Here is a 15062-nt window from a genome sequence, read left to right as displayed (position 1 = left end):
GAATGGACCTTAAAATAAAGAATATTGTAAGAGACATTATGAGAAGGACTTTATATAATGATCAAAGGATCAATCCAAGAAGAAGATATAACAATTGTAAATATATATGCACCCAACATAGAATCACCTCAATATATAAGGCAACTGCTAACGACCTTAAAAGGAGAAATTGACAATAACACAATAATAGTGGGGGACTTTAACACCCCACTTACAGCAATAGACAGATCATCCAGACAGAAAATCAACAATGAAACACAGGCCTTAAATGAAGCATTAGACTAGATGGACTTAATAGATATTTATAGGACATTCCATCCAAAAGCAGAAGAATGCATATTCTTCTCAAGTGCACATGGAACATTCTTTAGGATTGATCACCATCTGAGCCACAAATTAAGCCCTTGGTAACTATAAGAAAACTGAAATCGTATCAAGCATCTTTTCCAACCACAACACTATACAACTGGAAATCAACAAGAAAAAAAACTGCAAAAAACATGCTACTAAACAACCAATGGATGACTGAAGAAATCAAAGAGGAAAATAAAAAATAATTGGAATGAAATGACAAAAAAGACACAACAATCCAAAACCTATGCGATTGAGCAAAAGCAATTCCAAGAGGGAAGTTTATAGCAACACAAACCTACCTCAGGAAACAAGAAAAAGCTTAAATACACAACTTAACTTTACATCTAAAGCAACTAGAGAGAGAACAGGCAAGACCTAAAGTTAGCAGAAAGAAAGAAATCATAAACATCAAAGCATAAATAAACGAAATAGAAATGAAGAAAATCACAGAAAAGATCAATGAAACCTAAAGCTGGTTTTTCGAAAAGAGCAACAAAAATGATAAAGCCTTTGCCAGACTCACCAAGAAAAAAAGATAAAAGATTCAAATCAATAAAATGAGAAATGAAAAAGGAGAAGTTACAATAGACATTACAGAAATACAAAGGATTATAAGAGACTACTACAAGCAGCTATATGCAAATAAAATGGACAACCTAGGAGAAATGGACGAATTCTTAGAAAAGTACAATCTTCCAAGACTAAACCAGGAAGAAATAGAAAAGATGAATGGACCAGTCACAAGTACTGAAATTAAAACTGTGATTAAAAATGTCCAACAGAACTTCCCATCATGGCTCAGTGGAATCAAATCTGACTAGCATCCATGAGGATGCAGGTTTGATCCCTGGCCTCACTCAGTGGGTTAAGGATCCGGCATTGCCGTGAGCTGTGGTGTAGGCTGTAGACGCGGCTCAGATCCTGCATTGCTGTGGCTCTGGCTTAGGCTGGCAGCTACAGCTCCGATTGGACCCCTAGCCTGGGAACCTCCATATGCTGCAGGTGTGGCCCTAGAAAAGACAAAAGGACAAATTAATTAATTAATTAATTAAAAAGGACACAATGAACTTCTTCGTAGATCAGATACTGACTAACAGACTTTGAAAAACGTATGGTTTCCAAAGGAGACAGGTTGGGGGTTGCGGGGATGGGCTGGGGGTCTGGGATAGAAATGCTATAAAATTGGGTTGTGATGATCATTTCACAACTATAAATGTAATAAAATTCATTGAATAATTTTTTAAAAAGGTACACATTTGCAATGAGTAGTAAATAAGCCATAGAAATCTAATGCACAGCATGAGTATAGAGAATATTGAACTCTAATTCTATAATGTAATAAATATCACTACAATGGCACTCATTACAGTATATACATATATCGAAGTAACACATTGCATGCTTTCAATTTTACACAGTTATATATCAAATTAATGCAATAAAAAAAGAATAAGGGAGGTCAGAAATACAAGATAAAACTGTCCGCAGGAGTTCCTGTCATGGGCTCAACCGTTAACAAGCCTGACTAGTATCCATGAGGACATGAGTTCAATCCCTGGCCTCCTCGCACAGTGGGTTAAGGATCCAGTGTTGCTGTGAACTGTGATGTAGGCCACAGATGTGTTTCGGATCTTGCATTGCTGTGGCTGTGGCGTCTGCCACCTATACCACAGCTTGAGGCAACGCGGGATCCTGAACCCACTGAGCAAGGCCAGGGATCGAACCTGCATCCTCATGGATGCTAGTCAGATTCGCTTCCATTGAGCCACGACAGGAACTCCATTATTTTCATTTTTTTTTCTTTTTTTTTTAAATATAAATGGTGTAAAATTCTCAAAGTACCAAGGAAATGTATTTCCATCCTGAGCTCAGAAATTCAAATCTTAAAATCCTAATCAACAGCTCTCACTACTTACAACCCCAACTTGCACCATCAAATTCAATATTGCTCGATGATTTTTTAAGTAATATTCTGTGGAATCACCTTGTATATGGAGGACACAGTGAAACGTTTGACTAGATTCAATTTGACATTTTTAATGGCCCTGAAAAAGGTTCTAGATGGTGAAACAGCATTGCTAAATGTGTCCTAAATCAAGAGGGCAGTTACAAATACTAATCCTATTCAAAATACGCAGACAGAGAGTTCTGACCAACTGAGTCAACAGAACACAGGTGGTGCCTGCCCCCCAAAATCTACAAGTCATTTCAGTTATACCAACCTTCTTTCTGGTTCTGGAGCATGATATTAACACTTTGCTTACTGACTCAGGTTTATAGAGTGCAGATTCTCAAAAAGGATGAACCATTCATGGAGTCTGCCATTCAAAATCTATTTTTAAAATGTCCACATAATCTCACATTACCTACTCTAGGTAAGCATTTATGCTTCAGGGTGACAAGAGTCAGAAGTTATAGCATGGAGTTCCCATTATGGCTCTGTAGAAATGAATCTGACTAGCATCCATGACAATGCAGATTCGATCCCTGGCCTTGCTCAGTGGGTTAAAGATCCAGCATTGCTGTGAGCTGTGGTGTAGGTCACAGACGTAGCTTGGATCCCACATTGCTGTGGCTGTAGTGTAGGCCGGCAGCAGCTACATCTCCGATTCAACCCCTAGCTTGGGAAGTTCTATGTGCCTCAGGTGGGGCCCTAAAAAGACAAAAAAAAAAGAGAAGAATTTTAGCATATTCAGAGTTGAGAGCAAGACATCTCTGAATACTGCAGTACTCTGTTTCAAATGACTGCTCCCCAAGACTATTGACCCTTCAGGAATAAAATGATAATGAAGTCAATGTGGCTGGAAGCTTCCCCAAATATATGCAGTGTGGCTCCTCCACAGACATGCTCGCACCTGTGACAGTAAGGGGGTGGTATGGAAACGTCTTAGGAATCGAGGAGGAAAACATTCATATCCTTAGAAGTGCTGGTTATTGGAGGTGATGACAGATTTCCTACAGTGTCCTCCAGAAAACTGGAAAGTGATAGGAAGTCCGTGCTATAGATGCCATTTACATATATTTCCTTAGCACCCACTTCCTTCTGCCAAGGATGTGAAGTCATAAGCATGTATAAAAGGAGGGGAAAAAAACAAATAGTTGAAACATGGAAAATATAAAATAATAACTTTTTTATTTTGTTTTGTTTTTGTTTTTGTTTGTTTTGTCTTCTCAGGGCCACACCCGTAGCATATGGAGGTTCCCAGTCCAGGGGTCTAATCAGAGCTATAGCCGCTGGCCTACACCACAGCCACAGCAACGCAGGATCCGAGCCATGTCTGCAACCCACACCACAGCTCAGGGCAACACCCGATCCTTAACCCACTAAGCGAGGCCGGGGATCGAACATGCATCCTCATGGATACTAGCCGGATTCATTTCCACTGCTTCATGACTGGAACTCCAGAAAATAATAATTTAAAAAAAAAAAACAAGGGGAAGATCAGCCACCAGAAAGTTATACCTATGTGGTCATATGAAGCTACTAAAAGTGGGATTCAAATTTGGTTTTAAGCTACCTGCCGGCTGAGGTAAAGAAGGAAACTTGGTCAGCTATAAACCTCACAGGATAGGAGTTCACATCGTGGCACAGTGGTTAACGAATCCGACTAGGAACCATGAGGTCGTGGGTTCGATACCTGTCCTTACTCAGTGGGTTAAGGGTCCGGTGTTGCCGTGAGCTGTGGTGTAGGTCGCAGACACAGCTTGGATCCGGCGTTGCTGTGGCTGTGGTAGGCCGGTGTCTACAGCTCCGATTAGACCCCTAGCCTGGGAGTGTCTACAGCTCCGATTAGACCCCTAGCCTGGGAACCTCCATATGCCACGGGTATGGCCCTAGAAAAGGCAAAAAGACAAAACAAAACAAAACCTCACAGGATAAAACTACCTACAGCTTTTGCATCTATGTGCTTGAAAGTTAAAATCGTACCTGAATACAAATAAAATGCGGTAGCATCTGAGCCTTAGGAATTCATACCCAAAGGGTTATAGTAATAGTGTCCATCTGAAATGTACTGAACACAAAGGACACATACATTAAAAAATAATTTAAAATCCATGAAAAATAAGCTTGATAGTTGATGAATGAACTCTCAAAAATCAAAACATCTTGCCTTACAAAAATAAAAAGCAATAAACCTTGAAAATCTCAGTAAAGTTTAGATTTTAAAACCACACAATGAAGTTTTTAAAGAATTACCTTGCTGCCAAAGAGCAGATTGTAAGGGAAAAATCATGAGGAACTGCAAAGAAAAAATTAGCTTTTGTTATAAACTGGCCAATACAAAAGCTACAAGTAAGCCCACAATTGAAGGAAGAACCAATTATGAAATTTGATCCAGACCTAAATGGGTAGGACTCACAGAAATCACTCCAAAGGAAAAAGAAGCAAAAGGAAAGAGATCTTGAGAATGAAATCTAGATGTTAAAAGCCACTGACCTCTTTATTACACTTCCTGAAAAATCCCCTGATGCCACAAAGAAAAGAAAGTCATATTTCTCATGTGGATTCTACAGCTGCAGAAGTAGAAACAGAAAATTCTAAGCAACCCCTTCTAATAAACATCCTCATACTAAGGTGCTCCACCATCCAACACACACACACTTGCTGATTATAAAATAATGTCGGGGTGGGATGAGTGCTGTGTATTTTAGAAGCCTGTGTATTTTGTGTGCTAGAGAAAATGAGGGCCACATGATAGTGCAGTTCTTAGCTGCAGTAGAGTTCAGTTCTGAAATCAGCTCAGCTTCTCCCTATTACAAAAATCTCAAGACTCTAAGGAAAATGGACCAAATGAAGTTGAAACTTTTGGCTCAGATTCAGTCCAGTCCCTCACAGGCAGACATAGAATGAATCCTTCTCTTCTGAAAAGAAAACAATGAAGCAAAAAAGTGAAAGCATACACACACACACACACACACACACACACACACAAACTTAGCAAAAAAAACTGTTTAACTAAGGCTGATTACATTCAAACCCTGGAATCCACTGGGCTACAAATGTGATAGTTACATTTGCAAGATGTGTGGCTATGAAACAGTAATTTACACATTTGAATTATTGTCATGAAAACACTAAACCATCTCTTTGCTGGATTTAAAATGTTATTGCCTTAGTGCAGAGAGTAAATGAATTAAAATTATGTTCTGACAAGGTAGCTATTGATACCAACGAACATTCTTGGAGCTTGACATGATGGTACACTATTTTTTTTAAAGTGCTGCTTGGTTCTTATTTCCTCCAGCTTCAGCATTTGTAACTGAAATTAAATTATTACAAGTACACAAAATCTCTTAGGAAATAATGTCAGAACTCAAGGAATACATGAAACCCTTAAACAAAGCTAAGAGCAATTGGCCTGCTCCTTAACCTCATAGATGAAATAAGGAATGTTCTGTAGAGCTCTTCTCAGTCTTTCCCTTTCTAATCCCTAGCCCCATCCATCCTCTCTAACAAACACTAAGAACACTTTTAAACCACCTGAAGTGAGATATCTCATGTCTATACTTTTTTTTTTTTTGCTTTTTAGGGCTGCACCCATGCTATGTGGAAGTTCCCAGGCTAGGGGTGGAACCGGAGTTCTGAGCTGCATCTGCGACCTACACCACAGCAGCTCACAGCAATACCAGATCCCCGACTCACTGAGTGAGGCCAGGGATTGAACCCACATCCTCATGGATACTAGTCAGGTTTGTTTCTGCTGCACTGCAACAGGAACTCCTCATGTCTGCTCTTTTGTATTTCTGAACCTTACCTTTGCCACACGTTTCTTTCCTAAATCACAGTATTTTTATATGACCACCCATCCTCCCTTCCTCCCACTAAGAGCATGTGGTATCTCACTTGTACTCTCTTCCTGCATCTTATTTCTCCATCCATCCTTGTTCCATCATTCACCCCTTCTCCTAGGACATATATAATCTCTCCCTCTGTCTTCTCTCTCCCAAAAAACAAGCTCCATTCCCCTATCACCTCAACATTTTTTTAAAAAAAGGCCATTTGTTTACCCTGGGACTTTCTCAGTTACCATCCTAATCTCCCACCTGTGTTATAACCATCCTCTCAATTGGCATCTCCCATCTTACCATCATCCAATTTACTCTTTACCTTTTGCAATCTGGTTTATCATGAAAACTCCATGGATATTCCTCTTTCTGATGTCCTTTTTTTTTTTTTTTTGTTCACTCATTTGATAAGCATGCATTGACCACCTACCATGAGCCAGGCACTATGTGGGGAAATGAATGTAGATGTTGATAAAACTCAATTCTTGCTATCAAAGAGCAATCTAACAAAAATGAATAGAGTTTTCAACCTAATCATCCTGGATTTCTCCACAGAAGTATTGAAAATTCTCGATTATTCCTTCGAAAAGATATCATTCCCCTTGGATTTTGTGGATGTATTTGAATTCTACTTCTATTGGATTTGCTAGCTCCGTCTCTGACTCCATAAATGTGAGTTTTCACCAAAGTTGAGGCCTAAGGTCCTTTTCTGTTTCTACACTTCCTCCCAAGATATTCACTTTCCTCTTTTAGCTTCAGCTCTCACCTCTATACAGCTTTATCCTTAGTCTATTTCTCAACAATTCAATTACTACCCTAAGACACCAACTGTATGTTTAAAACAAACTGCTGGATGGCACTACAGATTATTTTACCAGCACATTAAACTCAATCTGCCAAAAACAGTCCCACATCTTTCCTGATAAACCAGCAGCTCTTTGTTGAGAGTTCCATCTCTTTTCTAATAAAAATCTTTAAAATAATAATAATGGAAAAATATCAGAAAACATTTATTGAGCACTTTCTGTGAGTCAAGCACTATTATAAAATGATATACATTTAACATCATAAATACCTCATAATAACCTGACAGAGTAGATACTGTTCTCATAATTTTACAGAGAAGGAAACTGAGACATTAAAGATTAAATAACTTGCACAAAGCAAGTAACCAAGGGAGGCAGACTACAAACTCAAACATAGGTTAAACTATTAAAGACCAGTAATCCCAACAGTAGGAATTTGGATTTTAAAAAAAGTAATGCTCTGAAATGATTCATTTTCAAACCAGTCCAATTTGCTGAATGCCAAGGACATCATGACCCAGCAGCTGGGGTTACAAGAAGTTAACTTGAGAAAAGAAGGTTATGACAGTTTTCTTTCTTTAATGGGTACTAGTGAGACATTTAGATATCTCATATACTGTACAATATAATTGCCTCTGAGTTCATCCATTCATTCACTTACTACATATTTGTTAACTAGCTCCAGTGAGGCTAAATTAAACTAGGATTTGAAGTCAATTTGCAATTTGCCATGAAAACATGGAGAAACAAACAATTGAGGGGGTGGGAGACTCTTTTATGAACAGGGTGCTTTCGAATTTTCATGACCAATAAATACTTTGGAACGGTAACTCAGGGACTCTGCTTGTACTCTTTAATCATGAGGGCATTAAAGCCTCCCTTTTTATGTCAATACAAGTAGTGACATATGAGCCTAACAAGAAATGTCTTCATATTAGTCCTTTTCATATGGGGAGTAGAAGAAATACATTGAGATTTGTCAAATCTAAATATATATCCCACACCCATTCTGTACTCACAAAATCCCCAAGGGAATGGATCAGAAAGAACAACATATCTTGACTCAGCTAAGGTGCACAATGATGATAATTCATATTTACATTGACGCTCCAAACTTCAAAGTATTCTCACAAACGGATACCATCTCATTTTATAAAAAACACAAACTTTGCTTTCAGCAAAATAATAAGCTCTACTAAGTCTATCTTTACATCTGTGTAGGCTCCTCTAGTTATACCTTCAGACTCTACCCCCACACACTTCTGCCATGTTCTTCTCATTATACATATCCTCCAGATTTTTTTTTTCCTGTCTCTATGGACAGTCACCCAATTCAGAAGAAGAGGTATTTAAGAGAGAACCTATTTCAGTAATTCATTCCTTCAACAAACACTTATCAAATTCCTACTTTGTGCCAGGCACTATGCTAGATGTTGAAAATAAAGTTGTTTTCAGAAACACAGAGTGCCTTCCTTCCTTGGGGCTTGCCGTACCACCAACACAGAACACTACAAATTGGCCAGGAGATAAGTGAACTGGCTCCATTTTATTGGTTCTTATCAGATTTGTCCCTTCCAACTCTGATTTTTGTTTGCTTTTGCTCAGACTTGGAGACACAGTTTCTTGACTTGGGTACCAGAGCATGGTTCATCAGCAACACTAATTTTACCCTAGAACCAGTCTTTGGTATCCTGTATCCTGTCTAAAATATTTGTAGAATCTGCCAATCTGACTCTGCTCTTTCTACCTCTGCAGTAAGAGTTCAACTGCTCTGCAAACCCATTATTGAAACTAAGATAAGATCCCTGCCTCCTTTCTTTGAATTCCTGCTCTTACATCTCTCTTTTATTATATTACCTTCTCATCCATATTGGTCTCATTTTCCCCTTCCATCCTTTTTGCTTCACCTTCTTTGTCCTCTGGCCTACACCCTTAAAAACCCAAGTAAGCTCACAAGTCACTCTATAAAAAAAGCTTGAAAACCCATAACACATTTCTTAATGGACAGTGCATATTTTTTTCAGACTCCATGGATCCCAAGGCTAACATAGCTATGATGGAATCCAGCTTGCCCAACCAAAGAAACCTACTTGAGTCAAGTCATCAAAGTCTCACAAAGCCAATTGATCTTCTCTGGAATGTTCAAATCTTCTTCTGTAATCAGCTAAAAACATCATCATCTGGGTCATCTATTCTTCATGGTCACCATGGTCATTGGGTAAATATCCAAGCTTCCTGCATTGGTAGAAGTAAGGTTTTGGATTCCGGTCTTCTCTAAGAGGTTTCAAAAACCTGCCAAACTTCATGGCATAAGAAGATGCCGGTATTGCCTCTGTGAAAGTTTGGGACCCTAGGGCTCAAACATCTGGAAACAATGTAATGCAGTAGGATGAATACAGGCTGGATGTCAGAAAATCTGTTTTCCTTCCTAGCAATGCCACTGATTGACTTAGAGACTTTGGACAAGTCTTTTGCTACAGGCTTCTAGCAATTCACATGTAGAATGTAGCAGCCATTTGAGTTCATACTATGGTTATTCCTGGCTCATCTTGTCCACAAATCTATTTCCACAGCCTCTGTAACCAACGAGAAAAATTTCTGCTGCCATTTTATTCTATTTGAAAAGCCGCATAATGTATATGGTTTCCTAGACCAATGTGGCTGGGTAGAGCTACAAAAATACGATAAAAAAAAAAACAAAAACAAAAACAAACCAGGATAAAATGCTGGTGCAGGTGCTTCTGTTTTATATGCAGACACAACCAAATTCCAGAATAGTAGAGTTTTCAGTGGTTAGTGTCATGGAAACCACCAGTTGGGAGTCTTATACGAATCACCAGCAAACTGAAAGCACCATTTCTGGTTGAGGAGCTAGAAGTGGAGAGGCCTCTGCACAGACGAGTTTCTTCTTTTAATTGACCCACTCCACTAGCAGGAACCAAACTGCAACTCCCTTAGACATTTAAATGACGCTCATATTTTAGCACTTGAACATCAGCTCAGCTCTGTGAATACCTAAAATGGGGCTAAGTGAAAATTGGATAACATTTGCCTGACATTGTCATTGGCCTTTCTCTAATGTCAAAGATGGATTTGCATAATTATGCAGAAAGCTAGGAAACTGCACACAGCAGGTTTCCTGGCTGGTGTGAGGTTTTAGTCATGCTCCAGCTGTGACTCTCCAGATGAAGAAAATCTCCTTCCAGAAATGAACAGAGAGCACACTTTCTAAGACAGTATACTAACAGCTGCACGACAATTTAACTCGCATACTGATTTCCAAGGTAAAATTAAGATAGGCCTGATAAACAACTGATTGAAGAACCTTTTGCTTGGTATCAAAAGGGCTTCAGAAAGGAGAGGCCAAGCAATGCAACAGTACAAACCTCTTCTCAATTAAAATGTTTTTAAGCTGGCCAGATGCCTGATAGAAGCAAACTTCTGAAGAAGGCCACTGTAACAGGTGTGTGTAATTGTGCAATCCTGTCTTTCCAAGGTCATGGCAGCCATAAAATTTCTCTTTTGAATGTGTCTACAGGGGAAAAATACTGAAGCAGGTGAGGCATCTTTAATTCCCAAATTTTATCCCTTCTATGGGGCTCTTAAGAACTTCAGGTTCTTGTCCCCCAAATGCTTTTTCATGATCCAACCCTGCTCTCACAAAAGGACTCGCAGCCCCTTAGCTTAGAAGATCCCTTCTCTCACACTGTCAGGAGATCATCTTTTTTTTAAAATTTTAGTTTCAGTTGTTAATAACACTTCCGGTTTCTATAATCTTGAATAAGACATCAGTACTTGCAATACCTTAATAAGAAAAATTAGAAGAGTTAAAGTCTTAAAGTCCTGGAATGAAGCCCCAGGTAAAAGGGAACCTGGGGAGTTCCCACTGTGGCTCAGCAGTAATGAACCTGACTAGTATCCATGAGGATGTGGGTTCAATCCCTGGCCTCGCTGAGTGGGTTAAGGATCTGGTGTTGCCATGAGCTGTGGCATAAGTCACAGACACAGCTTGGATCCTACGTTGCTGTGGTTGTGGTGTAGATTGGCAGCTGCAGCTCTGATTCGACCACTAACCTATAAACCTCTATATGCTGCAGGTGCAGCCCTAAAAAGCAAATAAATAAATAAATAAACAGGAACCTGCAGATCGTGGTCTGCTAGTGGACAGACATTTCTGAAGGCAGCAGATTCACTTGACACCTGGGAAATCACAGCACTTGGATAAGCAGTAAGATCAGCTTTCCAAAGGAATATTTTCATGCAGACCTACCAATAAGTCAGGCATTGAGATTTCATGGGTTACAAAGTCTTATGTGCTTTTTATATAACATAATCTATGTTTTTCACTACCCCATTGATGAAAAGGATTTCTCCGTGACATCTAGGTTTCACTATGGAGTTGACAATTATCCTGGATTCTTTCATGGGGGAAAGCAAAGGTAACAAGTCCCCCTTTTTCATTCACTTGCACTACTTATTAGCCTCAAAACGTGATGGCTTCTTTGTTTGGTTTCCTTGCTTATCTGGCATATTGAGCAGAATCTGCAGATGTAGTTCTGCTCTGACCGTGTTATCCTAACCTGTGCAGAAAGAACATTTCCCAGACTTCTAATGCCTCAGAGCACACCTTCCAGGTTGTTTCTGGTTTGAACTGGACGTTGCAGCTTGTGCAATTTGCTACAGGGCAGTTTGCCTTGAAACAACCTCCTAAACACAGAGTAGGCAGCTAGATTGGTTCAGAATTTCTGATTTTTTTTAAAGGGCAAGAGGGCAAATGTCTAGTTTCTCTAAGGCAAAAAGGCAAGAGCAGAAACAAAAAGCAATCCATTTATTTAACTTATTATTATTATTATTATTAAAACATTGCATTTTTACAAAACTTTACGATTTACAAAGCCCTTTTACAACCATTATCTCATTTGAGATGCATACCAACCCTGTGGGACAGGTATTCATCAATATTAGTCATTTGACAGATGAAGAAATTCAGGCAGAAAAAGGTTAAGTGACTTTTCCAAGGTTGCACTGTGAGTTGGTATGCACAAGAATCAGGGAGTTCCCGTCACTGCTCAGTGGTTAGCGAACCCGACTAGCAACCATGAGGATGCGGGTTCGATCCCTGGCCTCCCTCAGCAGATTAAGGATCTGGCATTGCTGTGAGCTATGGTGTAGGTCGCAGACCAGGCTCAGATCCAACGTTGCTGTGGCTGTGGCTGGCAGCTACAGCTTCGATTGGACCCCTAGCCTGAGAACCTCCATATGTCATGGGTGCAGCCCTAAAAAGACAAAAAAAAAAAAAAAAAAAAAAAAAAGACCAAAAAAAGAAGAATCAGTTGCTTTTTGTGCAAGGTAAATGAGGAATAGAGGTATCTGAAGGATTCCCAATTCTATCCCCTATGAGTCATGATTGTGAAGAAAATCTCACAGCAGTGTGTAGCATGCCTCTTTATTTTGACTAGCGTTTTCAGTATGTTAAACGTTGTGCAGAAGCCTCAGATATGCAAGTCGCTGGGTAAACTGGCATGATGCAGATGTGAGCGCTGATGTTCAATAATGAGCTAGTATTGAATGTTCAATAACTTAGCTCAGCATCATGTACCAAATAATCAATGTGCAGTGTGACCTAAATACCACACACACACACACAAAAATCCCTGATGAAGGTGTGACTTCATTTGTATTTCATGATGATTTATTTCCTGCTAAACTTGCTAAATTAAAGTCTACCCCTCAAGCAAGTCAGGGAGTAATTTTCTTAAGGCTTGCTTTTTATTAACCATCAACCAGCCCACCTAACATGTCAAATGGTAGCCTGTTGTTGAATAGACACTGGGAGAGACACATGCCAAAACTCAGATATTCTGTGAGATCTTTGGGGATTAATTTTCAACATCTACAATAGCCATGTTCTACAATCTCTCTGGAGTCTAAGAACAAAACCCAATTAATGAAAGCATGAGAATACCGCCTGCTCCTCTTCCTGCTGGATTTTTTTTTTTTTCGAAAAAGAAAGGGAGGTTCAAGCATATTCTATGAAGGCAGGCTTTCAAAAATAGGAAATGGGAAGTTTGCAGCATTTGTTGCAAACTTCACTTTCCTTAGAGTTGTTTTTAAAGTAACTAGATAGCCTGTATTTTAAAGGCTATTTCTACAAGGAAAAATAAGGTTTCTTTACCAAATTTTATTGTTGAAAAACAGCTACTAAACCTGCTAGCTGAAATGTGTTTATGTGAAAAGCTGCACTTTGAAGAAGGTAATTACTACTTTTCTATGTTTCCATTGCCACTGCTCAATCCTCATTTTCATAGTGTAAAAAGAAAAACAGGTTTAAATAATACAATGCTTATTAGCGTATGAATATGGACCTAATTGTCCCTTTTGACTCTCAGAAGTAATTGGCAATGTCTTCTATGTAAGTGGGTTAAGGAATGTGCTACATATGCAATTATAACTAAAAACTTTCATTTGGAAAATTGCAACCTTATCTTCATTGTCTGTTAGTAGCACAATAGCTGCCTGTCACTCTGCACTTTTCTTAGAAGATTTCTTATAAGAATATGTGCAGAACTGTAAAAACAAGTATACCCGGTGTATTAAATTATAGCAGAGTCAGTCGTGCCCTGTAGCATTCTGTAAAACCTCACACACTCAGGTTGCATCACACAAAGCCAAAAGGATAGTTGAAAAATAAAAGAAAAATGGTTATTAGGCATGAAATGGACCTTGAGATAACCCCCAGTTTTGTTTTGTTTTGGATTCAGTTTCCTTTTCAACTGGACATACCAATTCAGGAAGTGGCATAGCCTGAATGTTCTAGAAGTTTCTCAGAAATCTTTTCAGTGACCTTTCCTAAGACTTAACGAAAAACGTTTCCGCCTAACACTGCAAGTTTCTTTTCCTACCAGCTTAGAAAATGCCTGTCACATTTCAAAACATGTGCTAGAGATTGAAGAGATTTTGGTTAAATTTGCTTGAGGATTATAAACACTCATTTTAAAAACACTAAGCTCATTTTCTATATATGATTGCTCAACTTGTGAAAGTGAAAATTTCCCTCAAATAACCAGATTTCTTTTTGGCTGTATACTGCCAAATATTAATATTTGGCTAATTGCATTTGGTTGATTGGTTGCATTTTTTATACAGAATGACTAATCACATTGTAATTTCATAGACCCCCATGTATATGAATTTCAAAATATCTTTGCTATGCACAATTTAAATCCCGTGAAACCACCTTTCAGTATATTTGTTTTATGTTATACTGACATCTATGGACTCCATAATAGAAATTCAGCTTTTTAGAAAAATTCTGTTACTACTTACAAGCAACTTAAAATGTGACTCAACCATGTAGAATATGGTCTCCAAATGCACTGTGAGTAAGCCACTGGTTGGTCTTTGAACCTCATCACTCAGATCAAAATCATCACAAACTCTTCTACCTGTTTACAATAAAAAACTTAAGGGAGAGGCACTGAGTCTCCCTTAGTAAAGAATTAGCAACTCCTCTTTAATTAAGAGAGATCCTTATGGAGTTCCCATCATGGCTCAGTGGTTAACGAATCCGACTAGGAACCATGAGGTTGCAGGTTCGATCCCTGGCCTTGCTCAGTGGATTAAGGATCCAGCACTGTGTGAGCTGTGATGTAGGTTGCAGATGTGGCTCGGATCTGGTGTTGCTGTGGCTGTGGCGTAGGCCAGCGGCTACAGCTCCAATTTGACCCTAGCCTGGGAACCTCCATATGCCGCGGGTGCGGCCCTAAAAAGCCAAAAAAAAAAAAAAAAAAAAAAAAAGAGAGATCAGAGATCCTTATTAGTGAGACAATAAGGGGGATGCTGTCAGTGTAAATACATTTGTTTATCATAATCTTCAATAATATTCATCATTGTAATTAGTAACACTGCACTAAATATCAGGAACACAACAATGGATAAATAGACACCGACCCTGACCTCAAGGAACTCACTGCCTTAATGGAGGAGGCAGAGAAATAAAACAGGCAATTTACAATAGAGTATGATAAGTACTATGATAGGATGAATTTTTCAGGATGGCTAAATGCTATAACAAACCTCAAGATATCAGTGGCTTAACTTAGTAAAGTTTTTTTT

The sequence above is a fragment of the Sus scrofa genome, chromosome X, assembly GCF_000003025.6.
Source record: "Sus scrofa isolate TJ Tabasco breed Duroc chromosome X, Sscrofa11.1, whole genome shotgun sequence".
NCBI lineage: Eukaryota > Metazoa > Chordata > Mammalia > Artiodactyla > Suidae > Sus > Sus scrofa.
Note: the sequence above shows the minus strand (reverse complement) of the source record.